The sequence below is a fragment of the Podarcis vaucheri genome, assembly GCF_965113315.1.
Source record: "Podarcis vaucheri genome assembly, chromosome: 14".
Lineage (NCBI taxonomy): Eukaryota > Metazoa > Chordata > Lepidosauria > Squamata > Lacertidae > Podarcis > Podarcis vaucheri.
The window spans coordinates 48,429,739-48,442,063 of NC_138752.1; the positions used below are offsets into that span (position 1 = coordinate 48,429,739).

Genomic DNA, 12,325 nt, shown 5'->3' on the forward strand with positions numbered 1-12,325 from the left:
AACTGAAATACCTGCAAACAAGTCCTCTTAAGGGTCACAAGAACTGGCAACGTGTAGGATTCGCTGGTTTATTCAAAGTCTCCCAATAAGTAGAGGCAGGGGACAACAACAAAGTATAGAACGGCAAGAACGACCTGTTTTGTTTCACAGGTTTACAAACACTTTCTGCAAAGCTCTTAAAAATAAGCTGCATGCTGAAAGAGAGTCATGTTAATTGAAGTATTTAAGTCAGCAGGATACTTGTTCAATTTCAACACCCTGCCTATCAGAAGCATCAGGCATAGTTAAAAGAGCAAAAAGTTGCAAAAGCCAACCACCTTAGGATTTCTTGTTTACCCACGAAAACATTATTTAATCATGGCTTTGGAGAGCTGATTATTTCAGTTCATGAATCCCGACAATTCACAAAAAGCATTTTTTTAACCTTCAACCTACGTAATTTAAAAAGAAAAATTACCCTAGCCTTCAACACCGCTGAGGGAATAAGACACCAAATAAACATGGACAACATTGCAAAATAAAGGCATTCCAAAATGTAAGTATAATTTTCCCTATAAAAGAAATAGGAATTGCTTCAAGAAGCTTCAGACTATCAATATTTCCATCAGGTAAAATAATTGGGCGCTGGAGTTACACAGCAGAAATTCAAAGAACCAGGCTTTTGAAATTCTGTTCTAAAGGAATTAAACATAACTGAGCCATCATGTATAGTAAAAAAAAAAATAAAAAATTAGACGTTGATGCCTATTATTCCTGGTTATGTCCAGTATTAGAAATGTGAGCTACTAACAACCAAGGTTGCTCTAAAAATCATCGGAGACTCCAGCGAGCAGCCACAGAAGCTATAGAAACTAAGGGACAATCAGGGATCGAAACTCATGAAGGCTGCTCTGAGGACTGATATCCTAAACACACATTCTTTCCATGGCCCATATATTTCAGTGGGGTTTGCTTAAGAACAAGCCTAGTTAGGACTGGAAGAGAGAAAAACAACACACCGTTCTGCTGCTTTCCACAACTACTCCATCCACCACCATTATTTTCAACCAGGGACCGATTAGCATGTAGAAGGAACAGCTGCTACAAACCATAGTCAAGAAGGAAAACTGTGTTCTGTCTCGTCCTGAATGCCATAGGTTCCTTGCTTCCTAAAAGCCAACATTAGTTTTCACTCGTCAGTTTCTTCAGAGATTGCTTGTAGTAAATAAGGAGATGCACTTATACTGTAGCCAACGAATGTTAGCTGGCTCCAGCTTTAACCATGTGTAAGCCCTGTGAACATCTAGGCATAATGTATTACTGGAGCCAGACTGATGGGACAGGCACAGCCCTACCCAATCCATCTTGGTCTGATGCAAAGGTAGAAACTGAGGAAGAGAACTGGTCATTTCTGCCTTTTTGTTATATTTAACATTTGCCATCTCACCCTTCCTCTAAATACACAGCACAGTTGGGAAGGTTATACTAGAAATGACCTGTCCAAGGCCAGATCACATCCCATTTTCGAAGCCCAACGCTCTAGCCACTGCTCCCTACACTGACTTGTATTATTTATTTATTTTATTGCATTTACATCCCACCTTTTTTTCTCCAAAGAGCTTGAGGTGGTGCACATGGTTCTCCCAATTCTCATTTAATCCCCACAACTCATGTATAAAGTGGCAGGCTACAGCAGCTTTTCACATTTTCGCCCTTCAGGGAATACCTTTCCGAATGGACTGATCTGCTAGGGAACCAGTTGTGTTGCATATCCTGAGAGCACTTAAAAGACCTGCCGGGTTTCAACATCACCTTTCATGAACCTTGCACACAACACAACACTTTGCGAGGGAAGACTTCGTGGCAGTCAAGCTGCCTCAGGTAAGATTGTCATTGCTGACCATACACAGGAATGTTTGCTGAGCTTCAAAGTTCCCTCGAAGACAGTTTGAAAGCATCACAATTCACAAGAAGGAATGGGTAGCATAACAGATAATTTGGTTACTGCAGCAAAATTGCCTCAACCCAAATCCTACAGAGACAGAATAGTCTATGTTTGTGCATGCTGATTTCTGAATTCACCGGTTAGAAATATGTATATATCCTTCGACTTACGAATAACAAGATTTTAAAAATCCACTGTTGCAAACAGGGCTGGATTCACCTCCAGGCTGCACTACAATAGCCAGAAAGCAGGCCAACGTACACCAAGCAAAATAAATTTCATGGTACCATTATGTGGGAACCCCAGCTTTGAGCAGTACAGTCGTACCTCGGAAGTCGGAAACCTTGTGAGTCAAATGTTTTGGCTCCCAAACGCTGCAAACCCAGAAGTGAGTGTTTCAGTTTGCGAACTTTCTTTGGAACCCAAACGTCCGACATGGGTTCCGTTGGCTGCACCTTGGTTTCCAAACATTTTGGAAGTTGAACGGACTTCCGGAATGAATTCTGTTCAACTTCCAAGGTACAACTGTAGCTCCCTTAGGTGTCTCCCAAAGCAGTGGCTGTAGAAAATGGACCACTGCTGAGGTGGTGAGGGGGCCAAGGAAAGATTGACAAGGTGGTCCAAAAGGTTACATAGACTGGAACTGGCCCACAGGCTGCCAGTTCTCTGGCCCAATATAATGACTAGAACTGATCTCCAACTTCAGAACTGTTTGCATTTGTGGCGATCTTTTACAAAACTGTAAGATTCACTGCTTAGAAATTTTCTAACATTAAGCAGTCTATTTTTTTTTCATGTAAACAAACAATAAATGAATATGGCCACCACAGAAGTTATTTGAGGCTTCATCCCCACAAGTGGTGTATGCCATTTAGCAATAGCGTAGAGCAACTATTTTTAAGGATTCCCTGAGATCATGCAGGGAAAATGCCATCAACTTCAAGGCACAAAGGCATCCAAGGAATCAACTCTACTCTGCTAAGCTTGTCAAGTGGCTACAGAAAGCTATCCGGTTCATTTATACCAAGCACAATACATATTACAGTATTCCTAAAAGCTGCAAACACCCCAAAATATTCATATCTACAAGTCAGTACTTGAAAACTCATCTGTCTAGTTTGGCTGGTTTAGTTTGATCCGCGACATACGTCAGCCAGCGCTGCTCTGCATGGAAATTACACACAAGACATCTGCTAAGATCAGAAGGAATTAAGGTAATCTGAGAATGTCAGTAAATAACATTACCAAAGAATACTTCCATTCCAATTAGAAATTCCTTTTAGGCTTCAATCCCGTACACAGTAGGAGTAAGCCCCGTTTAACTCAATGGGTCTTACTTCTGTGCAGGCATTTGTCAGATTATGTTGTTAGAGATGGTAAATGGGGAAAAATTAACTATTTCAATTATTCTGTAGTTTTCATGTACTGCCAAAAAAATTACCCTAAAATGGCTGTGAAACCCTAAGTAGCTGTTTCACATACCACACAACGTAGTACAATAGAAATTTCCATTACCTCTAAAAAATACCAGTCGGATATGTAAGTTAAGGCTACACAGGTGTATTTCCATTATTACAATGTTCAATTCAGCATGTAAGAGGAAACACATGTGAAGCTATTGTAGGAACATGTGCTTCTCTGTAGTTTGGTCCTACAAATAAGTTATTCAGAATTCAGTCTCATTTTTAAATGGAATTTACTCCCTGCTAAGCATTCTTAGAAGGGACGCAGGTGGCGCTGTGGGTAAAAGCCTCAACGCCTAGGGCTTGCCGATCGAAAGGTCGGCGGTTCGAATCCCTGCGGCGGGGTGCGCTCCCGTCGTTCGGTCCCAGCGCCTGCCAACCTAGCAGTTCAAAAGCACCCCCGGGTGCAAGTAGATAAATAGGGACCGCTTACAAGCGGGAAGGTAAACGGCGTTTCCGTGTGCGGCTCTGGTTCGCCAGAGCAGTGATGTCACGCTGGCCACGTGACCCGGAAGTGTCTTCGGACAGCGCTGGCCCCCGGCCTCTTGAGTGAGATGGGCGCACAACCCTAGAGTCTGGCAAGACTGGCCCGTACGGGCAGGGGTACCTTTACCTTAAGCATTCTTAGAACTACAGTCAACTACAAGCCCATTCTTTCACAGAAGTAAACCTTAGTGAAATATATAGGCTATAGTGCTGAGTAACCTACAGTCACGTTAGGCACTCTTACCTAATTTGGAAGTGGAGGAGGGGGGGGCGCTTTTTAAAAGACGAAAATTCACCACAAATATTAAGATTTATTTCTCTGATTGGCATTAAGTAAAAACCAACACAGAACACAACTTAAGTTTCTTGGTTATTGTACTAGGAATAACAAAATAATTCAGAATATAATCAAGAGCACATATTACCAGTATTAGCAGAGAGATTAGATTTTCATCATGGCCACTAACTTTTTTTCAGATCGGAACAGTAAAGATGTTTTTGTACAGTTATAGTAGAGCAGTAGAATCATTTTGTGTTAGCAAAGCTATGTATCATGTTCAAAGGGGTAACTCCCTATGCAACTACAATTTTAATGCATATTTTAACATTATGTTCTCCAAATCCAATAACATTACTTTCAAACATCTCTCAAACTAATCAGATTTTTTTTAAAAAATGAAGAAAAAGTCAGCTGCAAATCCACAAGTTGAGAGTGTCAGGGGATTTAAAATGTATTCAGTTAGATAGATATGAATTGTGCAGCTCATCAACCCCCTTTCTGAGAAATTTTAATCAAATCTAGGCTAGACAGAAATGGAAAACAGATATTTCACTGCCATTAGCTGTTCCGGTATTGCAAGGATAAGCTTAGATTTGCTGCTCAGAGGGGGGGGGGGGAATCAGTGGCTACAGACTTTGCTGCCACAATATGAAGAAACTGTTGCTGCCAGCCTAATGGAGACAACAAAGGCTACTTGGAATGCAGGGTGTTAATTTCAAGGCAGCATTACACGCCACCTTGACACACTCGTGCACAAACACACGGAAAAACAAAAGCCTTCCAAACCTTGCCCAAGCCCATAAAACACCCCCATACACACCCTGCTTGTTCATGCTCCCATTGCAAACCATGTATGTTCACAGGAATGTGTTCCCATAAACTGGTTTCCTCTGTAGAGACTCCCCAAAGCATATCCCCAAGAACCCACACCCCTCAACGTTTCCCAGTGTCTCTTCTCGTCCCACCCGTCTCACAGCAACATAAGCCAACACAAATAAGCTTAGCATGTGCCTTCTGGATGCACACAGACACAGCACCCTCGACAAGAGCCAAAGCCCCACGATCCAACCCACCTTCCCCATTATCTTCCTCCTTTCCTTCATGCACCCCACTTCACTATCCCCAAACAACCACCTTCAAGATATCCAGTCACTTTAATCCCCAAACACGTCCCTCTACTCTACACCCATAAATCCAGCTCTCCCTCCCATGCTTATGAGGCACCCCGTTTCAGGAAACCCCAATTTCTTATCGCATGCCCCACCTCTTCTGCATCTGAGGAGTCTCACAATAGCCAGTATAAACAGAAATATATTTACAAAACCAGCCTATGTATCAGGTAAGTTAGTACTAAAAACAGCAGTCCTGTAAAAACAAACAAAACTCAAAATCTTCACACTGAAATGTTGACCCTTTGGGGAGCAGAGCTTCATAATGGATCACTTACTGAACTCACCCCTACGGAGTAGGGTATGCATGTGTGCAATTGGTAAGGCACTGTGAATATATACGATATGGTACATAGATGTAACAGATACTTAATGCATATATATATATATATATATATATGCAGGTTTTGGTGTCTTCGGGTGTCTTCCCGTGTAAGAGTCGGGGTGTCTGGGCGACGTTTCGACGAGGTTTTTGTTTTTTCGCCCAGACACCCCGACTCTTACACGGGAAGACACCCGAAGACACCAAAACCTGCATTCCTGTACCCGTGAAAATCTACGAAAGCATATATATATATATATATATATGCTTTCGTAGATTTTCACGGGTACAGGAATGCAGGTTTTGGTGTCTTCGGGTGTCTTCCCGTGTAAGAGTCGGGGTGTCTGGGCGACGTTTCGACGAGGTCTCACTCGTCATCTTCAGGCTGGTGCTTTCGGCTTCTTGTTACTGGAACAGAGCAGAATCTGGTGTTTGAGTTCCTATAAATACTGTTGAGGGGTGTGGTGTATAGCCTCCAACGTTCTGGGCAGAGAGGAAGTTCCTAGATTAGTGTGCCTTTTCTTCTTTTGTTCCTTAATTACTTGAGGGATATCTTGAGTGATTTCATGAGTGATATTCTGAATACCACTGGGTGGGTCATTAAGTGTAGATTAGTTGCTAAAGCTTTCGTGTCTTGACCTCTTGAGCTTGTGAAGAGTTTTTCTGAGAAGATGGCTGTGCTGCATTTAGTTGTGCTCTGGCTTGGCTTCGTGTACAGGGGCGAGCTGTGATTTTGTGCCTTGTGCCAGCCAGATCTGTGTAGGGATTGCAGGGGGGTGCAGCATCCGGAGGTGCCACTATAGTTTGGCTACTGGATGGAGTTTGTAATATGTCTGTGGAGAGGGTCTGGGTTTGGGTCTGGTGTGGTTGATTGGTGACGGCGTTCTGTGTGCCTCTGGTTCTGGTGTCGGTTTTTGTGGGGAGGGCTAATTTCCAGATGTCTGGCAGGCGGGACGTGTCGTCACGTTTGTTCATGTTGTGAGGGTGTTTCTCTATCTCGATGGCTTCCATGATTATTCTCTTGTGGTGATGTTCCATGTTAAAGAGCAATTTGGAATCTGCAAAATTAATTTCGTGTCCTGTTTCTTTCATGTGTTGGAAAAGAGAGGAAGTTTTTTCTTCTTTTTTGACGGCATTCTTGTGTTCTGCGATACGTGCATTTATTCGTCTGTTTGTTTGTCCAATGTACGTGGCTGGGCAGACTTTGCAGGGTATTTCATAGACCCCTTGGTTTTCCAGCTGGATTTTGTCTTTTGGGTTTCTGAGGATATTGGCTATTTTTTGGTTGGTGCAGAAGGCTGTTTTGATATTGTGTTTATGGAGGATTTTGCTAATTTTGTCTGTAGTGCCCTTGATATAAGGAAGGAGGGCCATGCCATTGTTTTCTTCTGTGTCTTGGTTTTTGGGGGGTGTTTCTTTTTGGATTAGCTTCGTAACCCTGTTTTTCTGGTATCCATTGGCGATTAACACATTTGAGAGATTCTGTAACTCAGTTGTCAAGTGGTCTTTGTCAGCCAGGCGTTTGGTTCTGGAGATGAGAGTCTTGGCTACGGAGTTTATTTGTGCAGGGTGGTGGTGTGATTGTGCATGTAAGTAGCGGTTGGTGTGTGTTTTTTTCCGGTAGATAGTGTGTCCTAGGGAGCCATCAGGTTTTTTGTAGATTAGGACGTCAAGAAAGGGGAGTTGGTTGTTGTCTTCTATTTCCATAGTGAATTGTATTTTGGGGTGTAGGCTGTTGAGATGTGTGAGGAAGCTATCTAGTTTTTCTTTCCCGTGTGGCCAAATTACAAAGGTGTCATCAACATATCTGAGCCAAAGTTTGGGTTTGTGTTCTGACTTGTCTAAAGCATTGGTTTCAAAGTGTTCCATGTACAAATTTGCGATGACCGGTGAGAGGGGTGATCCCATAGGTGCTCCTTCTATCTGTTTGTATCTTTGTCCATTGTGGATGAAAAAATCTCGCTAAATTTCTCGCTAAGCAACTTCAGCCCTATGCAGAATCCATCGCTTCACACGTTACTAACTCCTTCCAGTTCATAGAAACAATAAAGAAGCAATACCTACATCCCGATGACCTTCTTGTGAGCTTCGATGTTGTATCTCTCTTCACTCAAGTGCCCATTAATGAAGCCTTGACAGCCATCCAAAACAAATACAATCCCCCCAAATACATCCTGGACCTGACCAACCACTGCCTAACCAACACGTACTTCATCCACAATGGACAAAGATACAAACAGATAGAAGGAGCACCTATGGGATCACCCCTCTCACCGGTCATCGCAAATTTGTACATGGAACACTTTGAAACCAATGCTTTAGACAAGTCAGAACACAAACCCAAACTTTGGCTCAGATATGTTGATGACACCTTTGTAATTTGGCCACACGGGAAAGAAAAACTAGATAGCTTCCTCACACATCTCAACAGCCTACACCCCAAAATACAATTCACTATGGAAATAGAAGACAACAACCAACTCCCCTTTCTTGACGTCCTAATCTACAAAAAACCTGATGGCTCCCTAGGACACACTATCTACCGGAAAAAAACACACACCAACCGCTACTTACATGCACAATCACACCACCACCCTGCACAAATAAACTCCGTAGCCAAGACTCTCATCTCCAGAACCAAACGCCTGGCTGACAAAGACCACTTGACAACTGAGTTACAGAATCTCTCAAATGTGTTAATCGCCAATGGATACCAGAAAAACAGGGTTACGAAGCTAATCCAAAAAGAAACACCCCCCAAAAACCAAGACACAGAAGAAAACAATGGCATGGCCCTCCTTCCTTATATCAAGGGCACTACAGACAAAATTAGCAAAATCCTCCATAAACACAATATCAAAACAGCCTTCTGCACCAACCAAAAAATAGCCAATATCCTCAGAAACCCAAAAGACAAAATCCAGCTGGAAAACCAAGGGGTCTATGAAATACCCTGCAAAGTCTGCCCAGCCACGTACATTGGACAAACAAACAGACGAATAAATGCACGTATCGCAGAACACAAGAATGCCGTCAAAAAAGAAGAAAAAACTTCCTCTCTTTTCCAACACATGAAAGAAACAGGACACGAAATTAATTTTGCAGATTCCAAATTGCTCTTTAACATGGAACATCACCACAAGAGAATAATCATGGAAGCCATCGAGATAGAGAAACACCCTCACAACATGAACAAACGTGACGACACGTCCCGCCTGCCAGACATCTGGAAATTAGCCCTCCCCACAAAAACCGACACCAGAACCAGAGGCACACAGAACGCCGTCACCAATCAACCACACCAGACCCAAACCCAGACCCTCTCCACAGACATATTACAAACTCCATCCAGTAGCCAAACTATAGTGGCACCTCCGGATGCTGCACCCCCCTGCAATCCCTACACAGATCTGGCTGGCACAAGGCACAAAATCACAGCTCGCCCCTGTACACGAAGCCAAGCCAGAGCACAACTAAATGCAGCACAGCCATCTTCTCAGAAAAACTCTTCACAAGCTCAAGAGGTCAAGACACGAAAGCTTTAGCAACTAATCTACACTTAATGACCCACCCAGTGGTATTCAGAATATCACTCATGAAATCACTCAAGATATCCCTCAAGTAATTAAGGAACAAAAGAAGAAAAGGCACACTAATCTAGGAACTTCCTCTCTGCCCAGAACGTTGGAGGCTATACACCACACCCCTCAACAGTATTTATAGGAACTCAAACACCAGATTCTGCTCTGTTCCAGTAACAAGAAGCCGAAAGCACCAGCCTGAAGATGACGAGTGAGACCTCGTCGAAACGTCGCCCAGACACCCCGACTCTTACACGGGAAGACACCCGAAGACACCAAAACCTGCATATATATATATATATCCATAACCTATGTGTCAGTGCATAAATATTTTAAGACGCCTATGTTAATACATCAAACGTAACAAATACTTACTAGTCAGTTCAGTTTAGCACACAGAAACAAAGCGAAACAGGTGAAAAGATGCAGAAACGAAGCAAAACTGGGAAGATTTAAAATGCCATAGCGAAACACACACTAAAAAAGAGGGGGAAAAGGCACCCCAGGTAATATTTACAATGCCCCATTTAACCCAGCAACAAGCCCATCCATCCATCTGTATTGCCACACCAGCTAAAAATGCCACATGGGGAAGAGGCAGAGGAAGCAGCGCCAGTTGGGGGTGGGGAGCAAAGATGCCTTTCACGTCTCAGAGGCGCTTGCCCCCCCACCCCCAAGATACCGGCTTTGCAGACCCCGCCTCAGGCAACCCCGAGCCCCCTCACCCAACAAAAACACCCCCCAATTCTTCCTCCTCAGCCCCCCGCCCCACAGCCGCCCCCGTCTGCCTCGAGACACCCGCTTCGGGGACGCACACGCCCCCCACCCAGCAGCCACGCTTGCTCTTTCCCCACCTCCCTCCAGCCTGCGGCGGGGGGGGGGCTGAGGGAGGGGGTCGGCCGCCCCTTCCCACCGCCGCCACCTGAGGCCCAGGTCCGGCCCACCTCCCCTCCATAAAAAAAAAACAACAACCCCCCCCCCACCTGCTGCTGCTGCTGCTTCTCTCGCAGGGCCCAAGTGGCTCCTCCGGACTGGAGCGCCGCCAGGAGCAGCAACAGCAGCAGGAGGAGCAGGAGCAGGAGGAGGAGCGTCGTGGTCGCCGCCGCCGCCGCCGCCTCTCGGACTGGGTTTGACACCCGCCGCCCACACGCGCCATCCAACATGGCGGAGGGAGGGAGGGAGGGAGGCACGGAGAGGGACGGGGAGAGCGAGACAGGCAACGCGCGCTCCCGCGCGGGCGGGCGAGCGCGCCGTCCCGCCACAGAGAGAAACAAGTGGGCGCGGGTGGGGGGGGCGGGGCTTCTCCTGTCTGTGTGAGCGCGCGCGCGCGCGTTCTCGCCCATGGTTCTTTTCCCTTCCTCACAAGTGATAATGTGAGGGATATATTTATTTTTTTTTCTCCCTCTCCTCAGGAATTTTATCTTACCAGCATCTGTTTTTCTTTGGAAAAGGGTCGGGTGGGAGGTCGTAGGAAATGGGAGCCCTAAAAAAAGGAAAAGGAAACCCATCTCTATGTGGGCGGCGAGTGTTTTGTGTCTGTGTGTGTAAATAAATAAGATCACGCCCTCTTTTATTTGGCTTGCTCTTCTTCTTTTTTTTTTTTGAGGCGGGAAGAAGTCTGTGGCTGGGTATAAAAAAAAAAAAAAAAAACCCCGCTTTTTGGAGGGGGAAATGTTGGGGGGGGCGTCTATGGGAGTAAGGCTCGCGCGCCCCCTTTGGGGGTGCAAGCACATATTTGTATACAGTACAATAAATAAATGGCTTTTTTGAGGGGGCGAGTCTAAATATAAAGACTAACCTTCCCCTTCCTAGGGGGGTGAGCGAAAGTATGTATATATACATACAAACAAACAAACAAACAAATAAATAAATAAATAAATAAATAAGATGACTCCTTTTCTTTGCGGTGGGGACAATCTATGTCTGTGCATAGATAAAAACCCACCTAACCCCTTTTGGTGGGGAAAATGTAATGGAAGTGTATGGTATGTGTATATATAAATAAGGCTTGTTCTCTTTTTAAAAAAAATTGTCTATATATACAAATTTTTGAAAGGGGGGTCTTTTTTGTGTGTTGGGGGGAAATGTTGCAGGGAAGTGTGTGTATATAAAAATGAGGCACTCACAGATCTCTTTTTTAGTGGTGAAATAAACATAAGACCTGCCCCCTCTCAGGTTTTGTTTTGTGTTTTGTTTTTGTTTGTTTGTGGAATTGCATCAGGAAAATATTACCCAGGGGGTGAAACATCTCTCCCCTCAGTTATCAAATTTCCCGCCATTTTCTAAGGGACGTTTTAATGTCCTTGTCTGAGGAAAAATTGAAGGACTGAAGGAATTAGGGAAAGCAGAAGCAAGAAAATAATACCGTATTTTTCGCCCCATAGGGTGCACCGGCCCATAGGACGCACCTATTTTGGGGGGGGGAATAAAGGGGGAAAATTATTTTCCCCCCCAGGCGCGGGGCTGGGGCGGGGGAAGCCCGAGCTTCCCCCAACCCCAGTCCCCAGAACAGGCAGCACTCCGCAAGCCTTGGGAGCCCGGCGCGACTTCCCGCCGGGCTCCCACGCCTTGCGTATATCTGCCTGAAGCCCAAACCAGGTCGGGGAACAGCGGGATGGCGGCGCTGCGCCTCCCCGCTGTCCCCTGAGCTTGTGGGGCTGGCAGCGGGGAGAAGCACGCTTCTCCCCACCGCCAGCCTCCAAACCAGGTCAGGGAACCGAAGCCCGGAGCGCGCTGTGCAGTGCACCCCAGGCTTCGAGATGCAGGCTGCTATTTGCAAGCCTAGGGAGCCCGACGGGAACTCCCACGAGCTCCCAAGGCTTGCGGAGAGCTTCCTGAAGCCTGCATTCGCCCCATAGGACGCACACACATTTCCCCTTCATTTTTGGAGGGGGAAAAGTGCGTCCTATAGGGCGAAAAATACAGTAATTCTTTTTTTGTTGAGAATAAGAGTCAGGTTCGCCGAACTCAATAGTACCTACTTCTCAGTAGGCTTGCCAGTACAGTGGTGCCCCGCAAGACGAATGCCTTGCAAGACGGAAAACTCGCTAGACGAAAGAGTTTTCTGTTTTGGAGGTGCTTCGCAAAATGAATTTCCTAT

The 12,325-nt window shown here is 45.2% G+C and overlaps 2 protein-coding genes across 3 annotated transcripts in view; both read right to left on the minus strand.

The window, feature by feature from the left end:
- Positions 1 to 10,391, minus strand: part of EPN2 (epsin 2) — a 42,363-nt gene extending 31,972 nt beyond the window's left edge. Inside the window, exon 1 of one of the 2 annotated variants that reach the window (XM_082199757.1) lies at positions 10,209 to 10,391. The gene's annotated coding sequence lies outside the window, so the exon portion shown is untranslated. Of the gene's footprint in view, positions 1 to 9,600; positions 9,826 to 10,208 lie in introns of those variants that run through there. The other variant, XM_082199758.1, reaches the window with a different exon arrangement.
- Positions 1 to 12,325, minus strand: part of SLC5A10 (solute carrier family 5 member 10) — a 514,359-nt gene that overhangs the window by 320,227 nt on the left and 181,807 nt on the right. The gene's annotated exons all lie outside the window — the stretch shown is intronic.